The sequence below is a fragment of the Globicephala melas genome, chromosome 2 (genome assembly GCF_963455315.2).
Source record: "Globicephala melas chromosome 2, mGloMel1.2, whole genome shotgun sequence".
Classification (NCBI taxonomy): domain Eukaryota; kingdom Metazoa; phylum Chordata; class Mammalia; order Artiodactyla; family Delphinidae; genus Globicephala; species Globicephala melas.
In genome coordinates, this window is record NC_083315.2 from 61190973 (window position 1) to 61213396 (window position 22424).

A 22424-nucleotide genomic window follows, 5' to 3' on the forward strand; every position below is an offset into this window, starting at 1 on the left:
TTGAATTTGCCACCTCACCATGCTCAGGCAAGCTGACCTACTTATTTAGCAGCTTAGTCTACTATTTTTTGCCTGATTGTTGTGACAGGAAGAAATAAAACCTTCATCCCCAAAGACAAAAATAAAATCTTAAATCACAAATTTAGCACTCATTAGATCCTCCTCAATAGATCCTCCAATCCTAGAGCAAACAGGATGGCGGAATAAATGATCCTGAGCATTGGACATATATACTGACTCAGAAACTAAATAAAAGAAAGTCACATCAAGGACTTCTGCACACAGTATTGTCATTAGTACCTAAAAAGACTCACAAGGCAAACTGGAAAATAAAAAAAGCCGAGTAATAACATTCACAACACCTTATGGCTCTGTGTGCTTCACACATCCATTAATAACGTACACCAGAGATAACATTTCCAAACCAAACAACAGTTTGAGGTACAGGAAAAAATTAATGTTGTTTTTATAAGCCATGTTTAATTTGGTAATATATTTTGTTATATGAAACAAGGGAGTTTTCAAAACTAATAGTCAAAGAAATATATTTACTATTGCATAATATTCTAGGGAATTCAGAAGGTATTTAATGTACAGCAGAATGTGAGAATACCTGCTGCTCTGTATTTCTATGATTTATTTTTGGCTTTCTTCTGGCCATTTCCATTCTTGGGCCTCCCTATAGAAATAAGTCAACATTCTAAAAGAATTAACTCTCAAGTCTGTCCCTGAAAACAAACTTGGATCTCTAAACACCCATCAGGGGCTTCCCTGGTGATGCAGTGGTTAAGAATCCGCCTGCCAATGCAGGGTACACGGGTTCAAACCCTGGTCCAGGAAGATCCCACATGCTGTGGAGCAACTAAGCCCGTGCGCCACAACTACTGAGCCAGCGCTCCAGAGCCCTCGAGCCACAACTACTGAGACCACGTGCCACAATTACTGAAGCCCGTGCACCTAGAACCTGTGCTCCGCAGCAAGAGAAGCCACTGCAATGAGAAGCCCCGCGCAGCACAACGAAGAGTAGCCCCCGCTCACCGCAACTAAAGAAAGCCCGCATGCAGCAATGAAGACCCAATGCAGCCAAAAATAAATAAATAAATTTATTTAAAATAAATAAATAAATACTCATCAGCATTTGACAAAAAATAATTGACACTGTTACCACTTGTATCACATTTTATAGTTTGGAAATCTATTTTATGTACAAAAGAGCAGGTATTATTTCCGTTTTACAACTGACTGCACTGAGGGTAAGAATAGTTAGATATTTTGCCTGAAGTTGAATTTCATGGTACACGAGGAAATTTTAAAACCCTGATATTCTAACTCATAAAATGGTGTTAGTGGCAAAATAAATAGTAATGAATGGCAATCTATAGCATAAAGTGAATATCCATGAGTCCATACTGATATAATCAAATAAATGAATAAATAAATAAGGGAAAACCCTTTTTAAATAACAGAATTCCAATTAATAAATGTAGAAAGAATCATAGAAATAGAAAATTACCGTTTGACAAACATCAGAGCAATAACTGTTGCAGGCAAGAATCATCAACAGATGCTAAAATGAGTAGGCAAAAGTATGAGAAACAGGAAACTTGCATACCTCGGAATATCTCCCCACAAGATACTTATTAATTACAAAGGGAAAACCAATAATGTTACAATTACATTACAATGGAGAAAGCTGGTAGATACTACCTTAACCAAGTAGTCAAGGTTATCATCACCAGTAATGAGACATATCAACATCATGTACTCCCTAGGATGATGAACTGAGAAAGGTCAAATCTCTGTCTTTCAGAGACATTCTACAAAATAACTGGCCGGTAGAAGCCATAAATGACGAAGACTGAAGAACTGTCCCAGACTGGAGGAGCTCAAGGAGACATGACAACTAAGTGTAATTTGGGAATCCTGGGTTAGATCATGGGCTAACAAAAGGACAGTGGGACAACTGGTGAAATAAGAATGAGGTCTGTCGATTAACAGTATTGTGTCAAGGTCAACTTCCTGCTTTTGATCATTGTCCTATGTTAACATTTGGGGAAGCTGGGTGAAGGGTATATGGAAATTCCTTGTACTATTTTTGCAACTTTTTTGTAAGTTTGAAATTATTTCCAAATAAAAAGATTTTTTTTTTAAGATTATGGTGCTGGTGCTTATAATCTAAACCTCATCATTTGGAACTGCATTTTCTTTGTTTCAAGGATATGAATTTTGTCTCCTCAATAAGCTCCACCAAAGTATTAAACATTTACAAGTATTAAATTACTTTAAAGGTTTAAAAAGAAGAGTTTAAGTAGTAACAGTCAAAGTAAAATCTGCTCATTTCCTCTTTGTTAATATTAGTGATCTAAAAAATGACAACTGGGGCTTCCCTGGTGGCGCAGTGGTTGAGAGGCCGCCTGCCGATGCAGGGGATGCGGGTTCGTGCCCCGGTCCAGGAGGATCCCACGTGCCGCAGAGCAGCTGGACCCGTGGGCTATGGCCGCTGGGCCTGCGCGTCTGGAGCCTGTGCTCCGCAGTGGGAGAGGCCGCAGCAGTGGGAGGCCTGCGTACCGCAAAAAAAATAAAATAAAATAAAATAAAAAATGACAACTGGTCTCCAATAATAATGAAAGATTTGCTATTTTAAAGGAATCTAAGTAAAGCTGATTCAACTGAAACTAGTGTAGACTTGAACACTGTGGGAAAAAATCTTTTACCAAAGATGTGTTTTCGGAAAGACTAAATTCTATGACCTCTTAACAAGAGAAGGGAATCTAGAAGCCTGGCTGAGAACTATGACTAAACTCATGCCATGTAATTTGACAAGAGGGTAATAGGGACATAAATTAAACCAAGAATTATTTTGTTGCATTCAAAAATCATGAGAAGAAAACTTTCGTTTGAAGACTTTCTTTTAGTACTATAAAAGAAATTTTAAGACCGTGGTATTTACAATGTTTTGTTTGAAGTTATGACATTGATGGTAAAACATATCACAGGTAACTGGTGAGCTACATATTGGTGCAAACTTTCAACATCACACAAAAAGAATCAACCAGAATTTAGCCCCCAAGAGGCACTTTTTCTTCCAAACTACAAATCTTGTAAACTAAATGGGAGCATTAAAAATAAAGACACAATCTACAAAACCTGGGAAATATGTTTGACTCTGGGATGTTAGGAAATGAAAAAAGGAGGGGGGGGAAAAAGGCACTTGGGTTTTAAGTGCCAAAATAACTCTCTTTGTGAGTAGCTAATATTCTTTCAAAAGCTTTATTCCCAAATTATGACTCACTTTAGAGAAAAGAGAAAAGATGAGAAACAGAAGAAATGAAATGGTCAATATTAGTGGCTTCATATGCTTAAGATTTTCATACTAAATATAAAATAGAAGCTCTTTTTAAAATTATTGTCAATAATTAGTCCCTGAAGAAAGGATAAGGAATACATAGAAAGGCCACTACGATGTGCAACAGAACAAAAACATAATTATAGTTTTAAAAGCAAAGCAGGCTAGATAAGGCCTTAAATTCCCTATCAGAGCCATTACCGTATCAGTCAAGCTAGAGATATATACTCACTTTCCACAAAACACTTAGTATAACAAAGTAGCTCAGGCTTAGGTCAAAGATCACCCAATCAGAGTCCCCCATTTGTCTGATCCACTATAATAAGTGAATTACTTTCATCTACATAAATGTTCTTGATTTGTATTTGGATATTCTAGCCCACTGACAGCAGATCATCCAACTACTAAGACATAACCTCATCTGAGATACCATAAACAACCAAATCTCACAGAAAATTTCAAAACATTAACTGTTTGTTACCCAGTGGGGAGAAAAGGTACATTCTGGTAGAATACTAAAAGTGTTTTAGTGGAAAAAACATTAGGAAAATAATCTAAAAGGTTTTATACTTTCGGGGATGAGAACCTCTTGAATATAGGCATGTAACTCACACCTTCATCCCATCACAATTAAAATGCCAAGGCAAGTCTAAAATAGGAGAGAACTACATCAATATAGAAGCTAGGAATGGATGCCATTCACATGACAAAACTGTTGAAGAATTTCTGCAAGACATGTTAGATAGATCTGGATGGAAGAAAGATGTCAAGAGTCAACTAGTGACTTATCTTCCTGAGAAAGAAGTGCTGTGACTCAGAGAGAAAGCAGAGGAGATACTGGCAAAAACACCATTAATAAGGAGGACAAGAGCTAGGGAATAGGTGGGCCATAGGAAAAAAAATAAGAAACCCTCCATCTGGAATCTGTTTTACCACTACCAACCAAGAGCACTGGAAACAACTGCCCCGGACATATACTGCAGTATACCAAATGATGATCTAGGAAATCTAAGAATTTCTCCCGTAAACAGTGGGCAGATATAGCAGGAAGGTGGATGAGTAACTATAGCATACAACTGGCCTGTGGCTAGCAAAATACCCATTCCTCATAGGAGAAATTAGAGACATGACTCTCCTGCTAGGATGGGCTCCTAACCCACTCCTCTCAGGCTTTTGGGTGGATGAACAGAAATGTAGATTTCTATTAGCCAGGTCTGTTACACAATATTTGAAAGGAAAATCTACGAGTATCCAAGGACAATGAGGTTATTATAGATGACTCTACCCACAGGTCTCTTGATGAGACTTCTCCAAGCATAAGGATGAATAAAATGGAAAAAAGGAGGAGAAAGAGGAGGAGAAGGAGGGAGCAAAGGAAGAAGAGGAGAAGGAGGGCTTAAAAGGAGAAAGAAGATGGGGAGGGGGAGAGGAGGAGGAGGAGAAGACACCATCATGTCTATGAAATCATTCTGCGAAAAAAATGAAAGAGGGAAATATAACACTCAAGATTAAAAAGGGCATATCATTTTGGAAAAAACCTAGAAACAGAAGTAAATTTTTAATTAAAACTACCTGTGTGAAATTTAATAAAAATTTTAAAAACAGGTTTTTTGAAACAAGAGATGAAAGATCCAGTATCAGGTAACAGACTGAGGTTTGGCTAAGAGTAAGACAGAAATAAGTGGGAGTTGGAAGAAATAAGAAATAAATAAATAAGAAGAATAAAAATGTGATAGCTGAGGGCTTCCCTGGTGGCGCAGTGGTTGAGAGTCCGCCTGCCGATGCAGGGGACACGGGTTCGTGCCCCGGTCCGGGAAGATCCCACATGCCGCAGAGCGGCTGGGCCCGTGAGCCATGGCCACTGAGCCTGCGCGTCCGGAGCCTGTGCTCTGCAGCGGGAGAGACCACAACAGTGAGAGGCCCGTGTACCGCAAAAAAAAAAAAAAATGTGATAGCAGAATAAAAAACATAACAGAATAAAAAAATGTAATAACAGAAGTAAAAACTATATCGATGATAACCTAATAGAAAAATGGGAGGATTTCAACAGACAATTCACAAAAGAGGATATCCAGATGGCCAATAAACATAAGAAAAAGTATACAATTTCATTAGTAATAAGAAAAATATAAATTAAATCCAAAATGAGATATCCCCACACACCTACCCAAACTGCCAAAATAAAAAGAAAATACCAAGTTTTGTAAAGAATGTGGAGTGCTCCCATATATTATTAGTGGGAGTGTAAACTGGGCATAATCGCTTTGGAAAACTCTTTGGCAGTATCTACCAAAGCTTCATGTAGGCATACTCTCTGACCTGTCCCTCAGAGTATGTCCAAGGATTAGCAGCAACACATCACCTAGGAGTTTGTTAGAAATGCAAAATCTCAGACCACACCCAAAACCTACTGATTCACATTCAGCATTTTCCTTAGAGTCCAGGTAATTCATATGCACATTAAAGTTTGAGAAGTGTTGTTCTACAACTCATCCATTTTGCTTCAAACTCACCCATTCCACTCCTGGAAAAATACACACAAGTGTTCACCAAAAGATGTATATACCAGGATGTCCACAGCAGTACTATATCTAATAGCTAAAGATTGGAAATTACCCAAACACCCATCAACAATACAATGGATAAGCAAATTGTGATATATTCCAAAATGAGAATAGACAATCTATAACTGCACACAACAAGGACAAGTCTCATACATATAATAATGAGTGAAAAAAGCCAGACAGAGGAGAGTCCTGTATTATTCATTTTACACAAAGTCCAGAAACAGGCAAAACTAATCTGAACTGTTAGAAGTCATTAATGGTGGTTAGCCTTTGGGAGAGTGGTGGTCCATAGTAGTGACTGGAAGGGAATATGAGAGAGGTTTCTGGTGTACTCAAAATGTTCTGTTTCTTAGGTACAAATTTCCGGTTATAAAATAAGTAAGTCATGGCGATGTAATATACAGCATGATGACTGTAGTTAATAATACTGTATTGCATATGTGAAAGTCGCTAAGAGAGTAGATCTTAAAAGTTCTCATCACAAGAAAAAATATTTTATAACTATGTATAGTGAGTGATGTTAACTAGACTTATTGTGGTGATTATTTCACAATATATACAAATATCAAATCATTATGTTGTATACCTGAAACTGATATAATGTTACAATGTCAACTATACCTCAATAAAATGTTGTTTCTCAACCTGGCCAATAAGCATATGAAAGATGTGCTTCATTAGTTATCTAGGAAATGAGAATTAAACTACAATGACATACCATTACCCAGACACTAGAATATCTAAAATTATAAAAAACTGACAATACAAGAATGCAAAACAACATGGACTATCAGAGCTGGTAGGAAAGCAAAATCATACAACCACTTTGAAAAAGAGTACAGCAGTTTCTTATAAAGTCAAATATTCACTTACCATGCAACCCAGCAATTCCATTCCCAGGTTTTTCCCAAGGGAAATTAAAACATATGTCCACACAAAGACTTGTATATAAATGTTCATTGCAGCTTTATTCATAATTGCCCCAAACTAGAAATAACCCAAATACCCATCAACAGGTGAATGGATAAACAAATGTGATACCACCCGTAAAATGACATTCTAATCAGCAATAAAAGAGAACATGATACACACAACAACACGGACAAGTCTCAGAACCATTTTGCTGTGTAAAAGAAGCCAGACACAAAAGAGTATGTACTACATAATTCCATTTATATCAATTGTTAGCAAAGGCAAAACTAATCTGCAGTGATAGAAAGCAGAGTAAAAAGACAAAGCAGTTGCCTGGGGATGGGGGTGAGTGGGCATGAAGAAACTTTTGGCGATAAGAGAAATGTTTCATATCATGATTGTGATGGTAGTTTATACATTTGTATACATTTATCAAAACTCACAAGTAAACTCAATTGAGTACATCTAATGTGTGTAAGTTATACTCCAATAAAACTCATTTTCTATTTCAACATACGTTTAAAGATGTAATATTCTTACTCTAGAGAGATAATGCCAATAATACCAACAACAAAAGCCCAGTAACTCAATAAAAAATGTGAAGGACACTGTGGATTTCCAGAACGCTGAAAAATTTACAGAAACACCTGAGGACTGACAGCTTTCAACTTTAGAAAAAGATTTAGATGTGAATCCAATGCTTGTAAACATTCCCTTAGTCAGAAGCTAACGGATAAATTTTTCTGGAATGGTAACATAAATCCCAAGTATAAATGGGCTATGGCTTAGGAAAAAGTGAGTTTTTCCAGAGCCTGGCAAAAACGGTGTCATCAGACAACACAGTCAGGGAAAGCTCTGCTGAGATTCACTGTATCTATTGCTGCCAGGAGTGCTCACCTCACTTCTAATAAGATTCTGTTGCCTTTGCCAATTAAGCAAGGAAATTAATCTAACTCCACTGTGTATGAATGTGCTTTCTCCTTCCACCCACCTGAAATACATCAGTTGGCATCAGAAGTGAGACTGGCACAGACACACCACCAGCCTCGTTAAAGAGTCTGGAAGGAGTGTTGGGAACACAAGTGAGGGAACGCTGCCTGAGGGAGTTATGGATGGAGACGAGAGAGACGAGAGCAGTTATGTGAGTTTTTCCCTTGGAGTAGTCGTACAGTGTAGTTCACAAACTGTTCTCTTTACCTCTGAAAAGTTGAGCCCAAGGGATAATTCAAAAGGGGAAAGACAAGATAGTCTAAGGCATAACTCACTGACATCTCACTAAGGTAGGGAGGATGATCCAGATTCCCAAAGGGCTGAAAAGCCAGGGGAGATAGAGGAGATACGATAGAGGACCCCCTCACATGCCTCTCAGATGGGTAGACAGCAACTTTTCAGGCCAGGAATGTGTAAGAGCTGAAGTTTATTTAGATGTGGGAAAGTATAAAAATAGAGCAGTAAAACGCTTTAACTCTTGCTAACCCAACTCTCTCTGTAGGAGGATAACAAAACACAAAAAAGTGATATTAATTGATGCCAGTGGTTTTAAATGTGGGAAGGGGGTAATAATAAAGTTATGAAGAGCTTTGTCTTCCTTGATCCTTCCTGCAAAAGTGACCAAAGACTGGTTCTAATCTAAAGAATTTAACTGTGTGAATAGAATAACTCGATTTTAAAAGTTTGTGCTAAATCTTTCCTCTCAGAAAATTCTGAAATTAAGACTATGATTTGGACAAATATTTTTAAACTAACTGGGTTAAAATTAGTGTTGGAAGATTCCAGAGCTCATTTAAATAGGAATATAACATTTTCACTGGTAAACATACTATTTCTTTTGGAAGAATATTTGGGCTGAGTGTGAAAAGTAAAACAAACCAAAAACTATAAACCCCATTTCCAGGATGACCCATATTTCTCAAGAAAATAGAATTAAAATTGTCTCAAGGCCATTTAACTTCTGCGTTTCAGACATAATTTTATTTAGGTGAAGACACTTGTGCTGGATCAGAACCAGCTGAGATAAAAAGGAGTACCTGGAAATAGAGGCTAAGGTCTTAGGAAATAATTTCCCCCATTTGGCTAATCTTTAAGAATCTTCGCTTAAGACTCTGGATTCTGCAACTACTTGTGAGTCAAGAAGGGAGATACTGATAAAAGGTAGATCTTTACAGATTTATAATTGTAAACAGAATATGTTTTTAAATTTAGAGAAATATTCCAAAAGGAGTTATGAATTCCACATTTTTAAAAAGGGGTTTGAGTGAAAGGAAATGGATGGCAGCTCACTGAAGGATAAGTTCACTATGATCAGGAGCTCCAGCACCTGGAGGGGAGAAACCAAGCAGGACTGGGCAGGCAGTAAAGAAGCAGGTGGTGAGAGCAATCTTATACTTAAGGGTGACTGCATGAGGGCACAGCAAGGTACAGAACCCTGTGGCCCAGAAGAGCCATGCCTCCATGTCCCCAGATTAAAAAAGGCTCACAATGCTCATCCTACACTCAGCACACGCTAAAAGAAGATGAAAATCATGTAAAACCTAGCAAAAACAAAACGCATTCACTAGCTGGAATGTGTGTGTGTGTTTGTGTTGTATGTTTGGAGATGTGTTATAGTTTTAAGAGAACACACACACACACTCAATCCTACAGTTCGTTCAACAACAACAAAACCCCAAAAACCCAATCAGAAAATACACGAAGACCTGAATAGGTATTTCTCCCAAGAAGATAAACAATTGCCAACTAGCACATGAAAAGATGTTCAACATCACTAACCATTATGGAAATGCAATGAGATATGACCTCACACCCATTATGATGGCTACTATAAAAAAAAACAACAACGAGAAAACAGAGACTAAGAAGACAATAGAAATAAATCAATGAAACCAAGAGCTGGTTCTTTGAAAAGATAAACAAAATCGACAAACCTTTAGCTAGACTCAACACTCAAACAAGAAAAAAAGAGTACTCGAAGAATATGAGTGAAGGAAGAGACTTACAACTGACACCACAGAAATATAAAGGACTATAAGAACTACACTTGAATAATATAATGAACAATTATATGCCAACAAATTGGACAACCTAGAAGAGCCAGTTAAATTCCTAGACAACCTACCAAAACTGAGTCGTGAAAAAATTGAAAATCTGAACAAATCAGCTACTAGTGAGGAGATCAAATCAGTAATTAAAAACCTCCCAAAAAACAAAGTGCAGGCTCAGATGGCTTCACTGGTGAATTCTAGCAAACATTCAAAGAATTAATACCAATCCTTCTCAAACTCTTCCAAAAAAATAGAAGAAGAGATTCCAAAAATAGAAGAGGGAATGTTTCCAAACTCATTTTATGATGCCAGCATTATCTTGATACCAAAACCAGACAAGGATGCCACAAGAAAAGAAAATCACAGGCCAATATCCCTGATGAATAGAGATGCAAAAATCCTCAACAAAATATTAGCAAGCTGAATTCAATAATACATTAAAAGGATCATACGTCATGATCAAGTGAGACTTATTCCAGGAATGCAAGGATGGTTCAACATCTGCAAATCAATGTGATACATCACATTAACAAAATGAAGGATAAAAATCAAAAGATCATCTCAATAGATGCAGAGAAAGCATTTGACAAATTCAATATCCATTTATGATAAAAACTCTCAACAGGGCTTCCCTGGTGGCGCAGTGGTTGAGAGTCCGCCTGCCGATGCAGGGGACACGGGTTCGTGCCCCAGTCCAGGAAGATCCCACATGCCTCAGAGCGGCTGGGCCCGTGAGCCATGGCCGCTGAGCCTGTATGTCCGGAGCCTGTGCTCCACAATGGGAGGGGCCACAACAGTGAGAGGCCTGCATACTGCAAACAACAACAACAAAAAAAAACACTCTCAACAAAGTGGGTATAGAGGGAATATACTTCAACATAATAAAGGGCATATATGACAAGCCCACAGCTAACATCATACTCAATGGTGAAAAGCTGAAAACTTTTCCTCTAAGATTAGGAACAACACAAGGGCACCCACTCTATAGCCACTTTTATTCAACATGGTACAGTTGAATAGCACAGTCCCCTACATACGAATGAGTTCTGTTCCAAGTGCATTCATAAGTCCAATCTGTTTGTAAGTCCAACAAAGTTAGCCTATACACAATCAGCTATATAGTACTGTACTGTAATAGGTTTATAATACTTTTTACACAAATAATACATAAAAAACAAAGAAAAAATAAAACATTTTTAATCTTACAGTGCAGTACCTTGAAAAGTACAGTAGTACAGTGGCATTGAGTGAACAGGCAAGAGGAGTTACTGACTGGAGGAGGGAGAGGAGGTGGGAAATGGTAGAGCTGAAGGATCATCAGCAATAGGAGACAGAGGGCAAGCTGCAATTTCACTCACACCTGACACTGATGGAACGCATGTTTGCATCTTTGAAAGTTCACAACTTGAAGGTTTGCATGTAGGGGACTTACTGTACTGGAAGTCCTAGCCAGATCAACTAGGCAACAAAAAGAAAAAGGCATCCATATTGGAAAGGAAGAAGTAAAATTATCTCTGGTTGCAGATGACATGATATTATACAGAAAACCCTCAAGACTCCACCAAAAAACTGTTAGGACTAATAAATGAATTCAATACAGTTGGAGGATACCAAAATCAGCACACAAGAATCTGTTGCATTTCTATATACTAATAACGAACTACCAGAAAGAGAAATTACAAAACAATCCCATTTACAATTGCATCAAAAAGAATAAAACACCCAGGAATAAATTTAACCAAAGAGGTGAAAGACATGTACAATGAAAACTGTAAGACATTAATGAATTAAAAAAAAGTCACAAATAAATGGAAAGATAGTCCATGCTCATGGACTAGAAGAATTAACAGTGTTAAGATGTCCACAGTACCCAAAGCAATCTACAGATTCAATGCAATCCCTATCAAAATTCCAATGGCATTTTTCACTGAAGCAGAACAAACAATCCCCAAACTTAAATGGAACCACAAAATACCGTGAATAGCCAAAGCAAGCTTGAGAAAGAAGGTCAAAGCTAGAGAATACCATGCACCCTGATTTCAAACTATATTACAAAGCTATAGTAATTAAACAGTATGGTATTGGCATAAAAAAAGATACATACATCAATGGAACAGAACAGAAAGCTCAGAAATAAAGCCAGGCATACATGGTCATTTAATTTACCACAAAAGAGCCAAGAATATACAATGCAGAAAGGACAGTTTCTTCAATAAATGGTGTTGGGAAAACTGGACAGACACATGCAAAAGAATGAAACTGGACCACTATCTTACACCACAAAAATTAACTTCTAATGGATTAAAGACTTGAATATAAGACCTGATACCATAAAACTCCAAGAAGAAAACATAGATAGTAAGCTCCTTGACACAGATCTTGGTGATGATTTTTTGAATCTGACACCAAAAGCAAAAGCAACAAAAGTAAAAATAAACAAGTGGGGCTATATCAACAAACTAAAAAGCTTCTTCACAGCAAAGGAAACCATCAACAAAATGGAAAGGCAACCTACTGAATGGGAGAAAGTATTTGCAAATCATATATCTGATAATGGTTAATATCCAAATATATAAAGAACTCCTGCAATTCAATAGCAACCCCCCCCCAAACAATCCAATTAAGAAATGAGCAGAGATCTGAATAGAAATTTTTCCCAAGAGGACATACAGATGGCCAACAGTACATGCAAAGATGCTCAACATCACTAATCATTAGAGAAATGCAAATCAAAACCACAATGAGACATCAACTCACACATGTTAGAATGTCTATTATCAAAAAGATAAGAAATAACATGTGTTGGCGACTATGTGAAGAAAAGGGAACCTTTGTGCACTGTTGGTGGAAATGTAAATTGATGCAGCCACTATGGAAAACACCATGGAGGTTCCTCAAAAAATTCAAAATAGAACTACCATATGCTCCAGCAATTCTACAGGGTACTTATTTGAAAAATTAAAACACTATCTTGAAAAGACATTTGCACCCCATGTTCACTGCAGCATTATTTACAATAGCCAAGGTATGGAAACAACCTAGGTGTCCATCAATGGATGAACAGATAAAGAAGATGTGGTATACATACGCAATGGACTATTATTCAGCCCATAAAAAAGTCTTGTCATTTGCAAACGTGGACAGACCTTGAGGGCATCATGCTACGTGAAATAAGTTAGACAGAGAAAGACAAATACTGTATAATCTTACTTATATGTGGAATCTAAAAACAAAAACAAAAGAACAAGCTTATAGATATAGAGACAAGATTAGCAGTTGACAGGGTAGGGGTGGGGGCTGGGAGAAATGGTGAAAGGGGTCAAAAGACACAAATTTCCAGTTATAAAATAAATAAGTCACAGGAATGTAATGTACACCACGGTGACCATAGTTAATAATACATACAGTTGCCAACTTATGATGGTTCAACTTAACAATTTTTCAACTTTATGATGGTACAAAAGCGATAAACTTCAGTAAAAGTATACTTTGAATTTTGATCTTTTCCCCTGGGCTATCAATATGCTGTACAGTACTCTCTCGTGATGCCTGGCAGTGGCAGTGAGCTGCAGCTCCCCCAGCTACCGAGTGGATCATGAGGATTAACAACCAATACACTTAAAACTATTCTGTTTTTCATTTTCAGTGTACTATTCAATAAATTACATGAGATATCCAACACTTTATAAAATACACTTTGTGTTAGATGATTTTGCCCAGCTGTAGGCTAATGTAAATGTTCTGAGCACATTTCAGGTAGGCTAGGCTAAGCTATAATATTCAGTAGGTTAGGTGTATTAAATGAATTTTGACTTAGTATTTTCAATTTATGATGGGTTTATCGAGACATAATCCCATATTAAGGAAGATCTGCACTATATTGCATATTTGAAAGATGCTAAGAGAACAGATCTTAAAAGTTCTCATCACAAGAAAAAAAAATTGTAACTATGTAAGGTGATGGATGTTAACTAGTTTATTGTGGTGATCATTTTGCAATGTACACAAATATTGAACCATTGTATACCTGAAACTAATAATGTTATATGTCAATTACACCTCAATTAAAAAAAAGCAAGAAAATAACAACCATTAGTGAGGATGTGGAGATATTGGAATCTTTGTGCACTGTTGATGGGAGTGTAAAATGGGACAGCCACTGTGGAAAAAAAGCGTAGTAGTTCCTCAAAAAATTAAAAATAGAATTACCATATATTCCAAAAACCCTTCTGGGTATATACCCAAAAGAACTGAAAGCAGGGTCTCAAAGGGATGTTTATATACCCATGTTCATAGCAGCATTATTCACAATAGGCAAAAGGTAGAAACAACCCTAGCGTCCACTGACAGAAGAAAAAATAAAATGTGGTATATACATGCAATGGAATATTATTCAGCCTTAAAAAGGAAGGAAACTCTGACACAGGCTGTAACCGGATGAATCTTGAAGACACTGTAGTCAGTGAAATAAGCCAGACACGAAAAGACAAATACTGAATGATTCTACTTACACAAGGTAAATAGAGTAGTCACAGTCATAGATACAGAAAGTAGACTGATTGTTGCCAGGGGCTGAGCTGGGAGAGGGGGAATAAGGAGTTGTTGTTTAACAAGTATAGAGTTTCAGTTTTTCAAGATGAAATGAATTCTGGAGACAGACAGTGGTGATGGCTGCACAACAATGTAAATGTACTGAATACCACTGAAATGTGCACTTAAAAATGGTGAAGATGTTAAGTTTTATGTTATGTGTGTTTTACCACAATTAAAAACAAATTTTAAAAGCCTACCATAGGTAAGAGAGAATCTGTTCAAAATGCCAAGACTGGAAAGGGGAAGCCACCTGAACTTGGGCCAAGGTAGACTGAAGATGGAGTCAAGGTCTCCAGGGCCTTTGGCTATACCAACCCTTTGAAAGAAATAACAGAATGACCTAGTGGTGGTTTTGCATGGAGCCTTTCGACACTAATGTCCTCACCTCCATGCAGGTGCTAATTTAACAAGCAAAATAGAAACCTATGGTACCACTGTACACCAAGCTACAGTTTAATCTGAAGCATTGAGTTCCCATGGACCTCAAAGGAGGTGGCAGAGAATTATGAAGTTTAAGGGAAATCAAGTTTAAATAGCTGCCCGGGTCCAAGCAGAGAACCCAAAGCTTGCTTGGATTTCAACAAAAACATCACAGAGGGAGCTGTTACTGGGCCCTAGCAATCAGTTTCTCCGAAAGAAATGACGCTGTACTTTTGTTTTTTTTTGGTTGTGCAGCTTCTACAAAATTTGATAGTACAAATACAGCATACTTTAATCCATGCCAATAATTAGATTCTCATACTAAAACAGAAGTGGCTAAAACTTTCCATGGCTATCCTGTCCCTCCCTTTTATGGGAAAAATTCTAAAAATATATCACAACCCAGATTAGTATGAAGGGACAGGGTGTGTAAATGTAATAGCAACAGAAAATTGCAATTGAAATGCGCTATAATCTAAATATGTTTCCTCCTCTATGTGTTGGTTCTTGTGGAACCCAGAAAATACTGTGACTACATTGCATAAACTGACAGAACTGTTCTTTGATTCAGGGGGCAAAATGTTTTTTAACTATGTATTTTTATCACACTTACACATACACATAATTTAAAACACCAAATATTTGTATAATAAACATTGATTCATAAGAACTAAATATTTTTAAAGTTTATTACATGAACAGTACTAAAAAAAGGAAAAACCATCTCAGTAGATGCAGGAACAGCATTCAACAAAATTCAACTCCTATTCATGACTGAAAACTCTCAGCAAACTAGAATAGAAGGTAACTTTCTCAATCTCATAAGGGTATTGACAAAAACCCTACAGCTAACACTATACTTATTGGTAAAAAGACTGAATGCTTTTCCCCCAAGATCAGGAACAAGGCAAGGATGTCGACTCTCACTAAAGGATGTATTAGCTGGTGCAATCTGGGGAAAAAAGAGCAGGGAGCTGGACAGAGTATACAGACTGAATGAAAGGAGGAATGTGAAACTGTCTATTCACAGACGAAAGATCACCTGTGTAGAAAAAACTACAAAACATCTAAAAAAAGCTGTAGAACTAATAAATGAGTTCAGCAAGATCACAGGACACGAGGTCAACATGAAAAAGAAGTCAATTGTATTTCTATACCTTAGCGATAAATTATTAGGTATTGGGATTTCTAAAATTCTATTTACAATAACTTAACTATAAAGTATTTGTGGATAAGTTTAGCTAAATACGTATAAGACCTATTGTGAGAACTACAAAATACTGCTGAAAGTTTATAAATACATGGAATAAATAAAAGATATAAATAAATGGAGAGTTATAACATGTTCATGTGTCAGAAGACTCTAATAAGATGTCAATTCTCCCCAAGATGATTTATAGATTCAAAGGAATCCAATCAAAACCCCAGCAGGTTTTTTTTTCTTTTTTCTTTTTTTTGCAGGAAAGCTGACTCTAAAATGCAAATGACAGAACAACTTAGAAAAAGAATATGGAGGAATTACACTACCAATTTCAAAAATTACAGCAAAGCTAAAGTAATCAAGACAGTAAGTTACTGGATTAAGAATAGACATTTAGGTCAACAGAACAGAAAAGTGAGTCTAGAAACAGACACACACATACACAGCAAACTGATTTTTTTTTTTTTTTTTTTGAAGTACGCGGGCCTCTCACCGCTGTGGCCTCTCCCGTTGCAGAGCACAGGCTCCGGACGCGCAGCCCCAGCGGCCATGGCTCACGGGCGCAGCCGTTCTGCGGCATGTGGGATCCTCCCGGACCAGGGCACAAACCCGTGCCCCCTGCATCGGCAGGCGGACTCTCAACCACTGCCCCACCAGGGAAGCCCAGCAAACTGACTTTTAACAAAGGTGCCAAGGTAATTCAATGACAAAAAGTTAGTCTTTTCAATAAATGATGCTGGAACAATTGTTATGTATGTGCAAAAAAATTAACCCAGACCCTTAACCCTCACTATATATGAAAAATTAATTCAATGGTTCCAGAAGTAGATTCTCTAAGGTCCATGATTATGTCCATAACATAGTAATTTTTTCAATACCACATTGCCTTAGTAGAAGACAAGAAGGGATTCTATACCAAATAATAATAAACATTAATGTTATTAAATACTACTAAAAATTCATAATGAACCACAGGGCTAAATGTAAGAGCTAAAATTATACAATTTCCAGAAGAAAACACAGAAAAATATCATTACAATCATAGAGTAGATGAAAATTTCTTAAATAGCATACAAAGAGAAAAAAACAGAATTCATTAAAATTTTAGGCTTTGGCTCTTCAAAAGACAGTGCTAAAAAATGAAAAGGTAAGCCACAGACTGAGTGGAATATTTGCAGAACCCATTTCTGATAAAAGAGCTGTAATCAGAATAAGAACTCTTAGAAATGCAAATCAAAACAACAGTGAGGCATCACCTCACACCAGTCAGAATGGCCATCATCAAAAAATCTACAAACAATAAATGCTGGAGAGGGTGTGGAGAAAAGGGAACCCTCCTACACTGTTGGTGGGAATGTAAACTGGTACAGCCACTATGGAGAACAGTATGGTGGTTCCCTGGGAAAATAAAAATAGAGCTACCATATGATCCAGTAATCGCACTCCTGGACATATATCTGGAGAAAAACATGGTTTGAAAGGATACATGCACCCCAATGTTCACTGCAGCATTGTTTACAATAGCCAAGACATGGAAGCAACCTAAACGTCCACTGACAGATGAATGGATGAAGAGGATGTGATACATATATACAATGGAATATTACTCAGCCATTAAAAAGAATGAAATAATGCCATTTGCAGCAACATGGATGGACCTGGAGATTATCACACTAAAGTGAAGTAAGAGAAAGACAAATATCATGTAATACCGCTTATATGTGGAATCTAAAAAAAATGATACAGGTGAACTTGTTTACGAAGCACAAACAGACTCATAGACGTAGGGAATGAATTTATGGTTACCAGGGGGGAAGGGTGGAGGGGGAAGAGATAGATTGAGATTTGGGATTGACATGTACACACTGCTATATCTAGAATAGATAACCAACAGGGACCTACTGTATAGCACAGGGAATGCTGCTCAATATTCTGTAATAAACTAAATGGGAAAAGAATTTGAAAAAGAATAGATACATGTATATGTATAACTGAATCACTTTGCTGTACACCTGAAACTAACACAACACTGTTAATCAACTACGCTCCAATATAAAATGAAATTTTTTTAATGCAAAGAAAAGAAAAAGAACTCATAATTCAAATATAAAAAGACAGACAACTCAATTAAACAGGGTTATAAGATATAAACAGACACTTCAGTAAGATACACAAATGGCAAATAAACACACAAAAAGATGGTCAATATCATTAGCCATTAAGAAAATTCAAATTAAAACCACCATGAGATACCACTACATATGCACAAGAATAGTTAAACTTAAAAAGACTGACAATGCCAAGTGTTGGTGAGAACATGGAACAGCTGAACCTTCACACACTGCTTGTAGGAATACAACTTTGGAAAACAGTTTTGCAGTTTATTATAAAGTTAAACATAGATGTACTATATGACCCAGCAACAGTTCCCCTCTTGGGAATTTACCAGAGAAAAATGAAACTATATGTTCATACAAAAGCCTGTATACGAATGTTTATACCAGCATCATTCATAACAGCCAAAAAATGGAAACAACCCAACGTCTATCAAAAAACTGAATGTATAAGCAAATGAGGTTTATCCACACAACAGAATATTATTCAGTAATGAAAAGAAATGAACAATATGGATGAATCTCAAAAGTATTATGCTAAGTGGAAGAAGCTAGACACAAAAGGGCTACATATTGTATGATTTTATTTATGTGAAATTCTAGAAAAGGCAAAACTATGGTTGGCAAAAAGCAGATCAGTGGTTTTGCTAGGTGCCAAGGGTGAACAGAGAAGATGGACTGCAAAAGAGCACAAGGAAACTTTTTGGGTTTATTGAAATGTTCCATACCATGACTGTGTGGTGGTTATACAACTATACACATTTATCAAAGCCCATCAAACCTAACACATAAAATTAGTGAATTTTATTTTGTGTAAATTATACCTCAATAAAGGTATCTTTTTAAAAAGAGTTTAGACAGTCGCACGCTCTCCCACATCGCAGCACAGAGGTCAGGGGCCAACCCGCCAGTGGCCTATCCAGTACGCATCCCTTCTGCTCCCTCCTTGCTGGCAGAGCCAAGTGGGAGCATCTGCTCTAAGGGGCGGTGTGGGTCCCTCTCTGCCCCAAAGAGTAAAGAGAGATTTGTTCAAGTCCACCGCCAGTGGTGGACAAGAAGGGGCCCCGTGATACAGTTCTGGACAGAAAGCAGAGGCTCTGTGGGAGCTTCTGGGAATGGATCCCTTGCTCGTAAAAAACTGTGTGGAGAAGGGACTTCTTGCTTCCTGCCTCTGGACACAGCCCAGAGTGTTCTGAGACCCCAAGAACTGTATAGGACACCTCTCACCACCTGGAGCTGTAGTAGCCATCTTGCAAGCACGGAGGGACCTGTCTGAGGACCAGGACCTGCCCCAGACATATTGAATTTGAATCCCTGGGGGTGAGACCAGAACTCATGCATTTTCTGCAGACTCTCCAGGTGACTCTGGTGCACCCAGGACCGAGGACCACTGCTCTGAGCATACAGTGCTGGACCAAGACGTGCCCTGCTCAGCAGTGATTTTGAGCACTCCTCTCCCAGGTGACTGTGGTTGGCCCTGATCCATCATCAGTTCAGTCCTATGGGTGTGAAAGGGCTGCCATAATTATGGACCACAAACAGGGTGGCCTAAAGCAACAGAACTTTATGCTCTCACAGTTCTGGAGGTCAGAAGTCTGAAATCAAAGTGTCCGTAAGGCCAGGTTCCCCCTGCTGTTTCTAGGAAAGAGTCCTTCTTTGTCTCTTCAAGCTTCTGGTGGTTGCTGGCAATACTTGACTTTCCATGGCTTGTAGACACATCACTCTGATTTCTGGCTCCCTCTTCACATGCTTTCTCCCATGCGTGTCTGTGTATCTCCGTATCTCTCTTCTTGTAAGAATACCAGCCATTGGATGTAAGGACCACCCTAAGTGGTCCAGTGTGACCTCATCTTACCTAATTAAGATCCCATTTCCAAATGATGTCACATTTGGAGGTTCTGGATGGACATGAGTTTTGGGGGACCCTATTCAATCTAGTACAGCTTCCTTCTTTACTTTCTTTTCTCCTGCCCTCACTCTTACTGCCCTGGGGTTATTCTTCTTCCTAATAAAGCATCAGCACGCAAGCTTGCTTTCAGGTTTTCCTTTCTAGGGAAACTGGAGTAAGAAAACAACCATATTCCAGACAGCGAGAACATTCCAGAGGTCACCAGGCCCCAGGCAGTGAAGGGTGTGGACCCCAGATGTCACAGGTACAGCCTGTCCCCGCTGCTTGGTGGCGCCTGGCCCAGCCGCTGCTCGCTGTGCTGCCTCCGCTGCGCTCCTCGGACTCGGGTACGCGCATGTCTCACTTCATCCCAGCCCCGGGAGAGCAACCTTGGGTTTATGTCTTTATTTGATGAAAACGAGCTGTTGCACAGCCATTGGTACCGTATTGGGGAAACACAGCATACAAGCAAGAAGCTTACAGCCTCAGTGGCGAAAAATTTTTCATGTCAGAGACCGAGAACTCTTGCAGTCGTTTATGTCATCCCTTCTTCTCCAGACAGGGGATACCAAAAAGCTGCAATCAAAGATCTCTTCATCTTATTGATAAAGCCACTAATGAGCCAAAATGTCTGTCAACGTCAACCGCAGCGTGTCAGACCAGTTCTATCGCTACAAGATGCCTCGTCTGATTGCCAAAGTTGAGGGCAAAGGAAATGGAATCAAGACAGTTATAGTCAACACGGGTGACATAGCCAAAGTGCTTAATCAGCGTCCAACGTATCCCACCAAATATTTAGGTTGTGAACTGGGAGCACAGACCCAGTTTGATGTTAAGAATGACCGTTACACTGCCAGTGGATCTCATGAGGCGAATAAGCTGCAAGGCATGTTGGATGGATTCATTAAAAAATTTGTTCTCTGTCCTGAGTGTGAGAATCCCGAAATGGATGTGCATGTCAATCCAAAGAAGCAAACGATAGGTAATTCTTGTAAAGCCTGGGGCTATCGAGGCATGCTTGACACACATCATAAACTCTGCATGTTCATTCTCAAAATGCCACCTGAGAATAGTGACAATGGTTCAGGAAAGAAGGAAAAGGAAAAGAAAACTAGAAAGGGCAAAGACAAGGAAAATGGCTCCGTGTCCAGCAGTGAGACACCACCTCCACCACCACCCAATGAAATCTGTCCTCCTCCACATGCTGTGGAAGAAGAGGAAGATGATGACTGGGGGGAGGATACAACAGAGGAAGCTCAAAGGGGAAGAATGGATGAAATCAGTGACCACGCAAAAGTTTTAACCCTCAGTGATGATTTGGAAAGGACTGTTGAAGAGCGTGTCAATATCCTGTTTGATTTTGTTAAGAAAAAGAAAGAAGACGGTAGTATTGACCCATCTGACAAATTGTAGCTGAAGCAGAAAGACTGAATGTAAAAGCCATGGGCCCTCTTATTTTGACTGAAGTTCTTTTTAATAAGAAGATTAGAGAACAAATTAAGAAATACAGGCACCATTTCTTACGATTTTGTCACAACAACAAAAAAGCTCAATGGTACCCTCTTCATTGTTTGGAGTGTGTGGTAGCAATGCACCAAGCTCAGCTCATCTCCAAGATTCCACACATCTTGAAGGAGATGTATTATGCAGACCTTTTGGAGGAAGAAGTCATCATTAGCTGGTCAGAAAAGGCCTCTAAGAAATATGTCTCAAAAGAACTTGCCAAAGAGATTCGTGTCAAAGCGGAACCTTTTATAAAATGGTTGAAGGAAGCAGAGGAAGAATCTTGTGCTGGTGAAGATGAAGATGAGAATATTGAGGTGATGTATTCAAAGACTGCCAGTGTACTGAAAGTTGAAGCTGTAAAGTCTGACAACAAGGACGATGACATTGATATTGATGCCATTTAAAGGGGTGGGTGCAGCCCAGCTTAACAGTTTAATGCTGAGAATCTTTCTGCATCATCAGCCAGAAGTGCAACATGTATGTGCAAAAGCTAAAATGGCTTAACATCATGCTACACTTTCTACTAAAAATGTATTGCTGTGAGTGGTCTGTATTTAAACCCAACAAGACATCTAGGGAGTCCATACACATATCAGTGAGCACATGCAGTGTGCTTATTTACAGCATGTTTCTTTTTGAAAACTTAGTGGTGGACACATTTGGATCACATTTATATAGTTATAAAAGTAAAGATTTCATTTTGCTCGTTCTTCAGATTTTTGGCTCTGAATGACTTAAGTAGGCTGAAATAATTGGCTCCTTTAAAAAATGCTGCATCATTATTTAACCTGATAGGATTACTGGAGCCTGTTAGATATTGTCAGGTGCTGAGACTA

At 38.3% G+C, this 22424-nt stretch overlaps 1 protein-coding gene and 1 pseudogene across 1 annotated transcript in view; one reads left to right on the forward strand and one right to left on the reverse strand.

The window, feature by feature from the left end:
- The window catches only part of REC114 (REC114 meiotic recombination protein), a 126245-nt gene that overhangs the window by 40312 nt on the left and 63509 nt on the right, over positions 1–22424 (reverse strand). The gene's annotated exons all lie outside the window — the stretch shown is intronic.
- On the forward strand, positions 20558–22356 carry LOC115862820 (eukaryotic translation initiation factor 5 pseudogene; annotated as a pseudogene).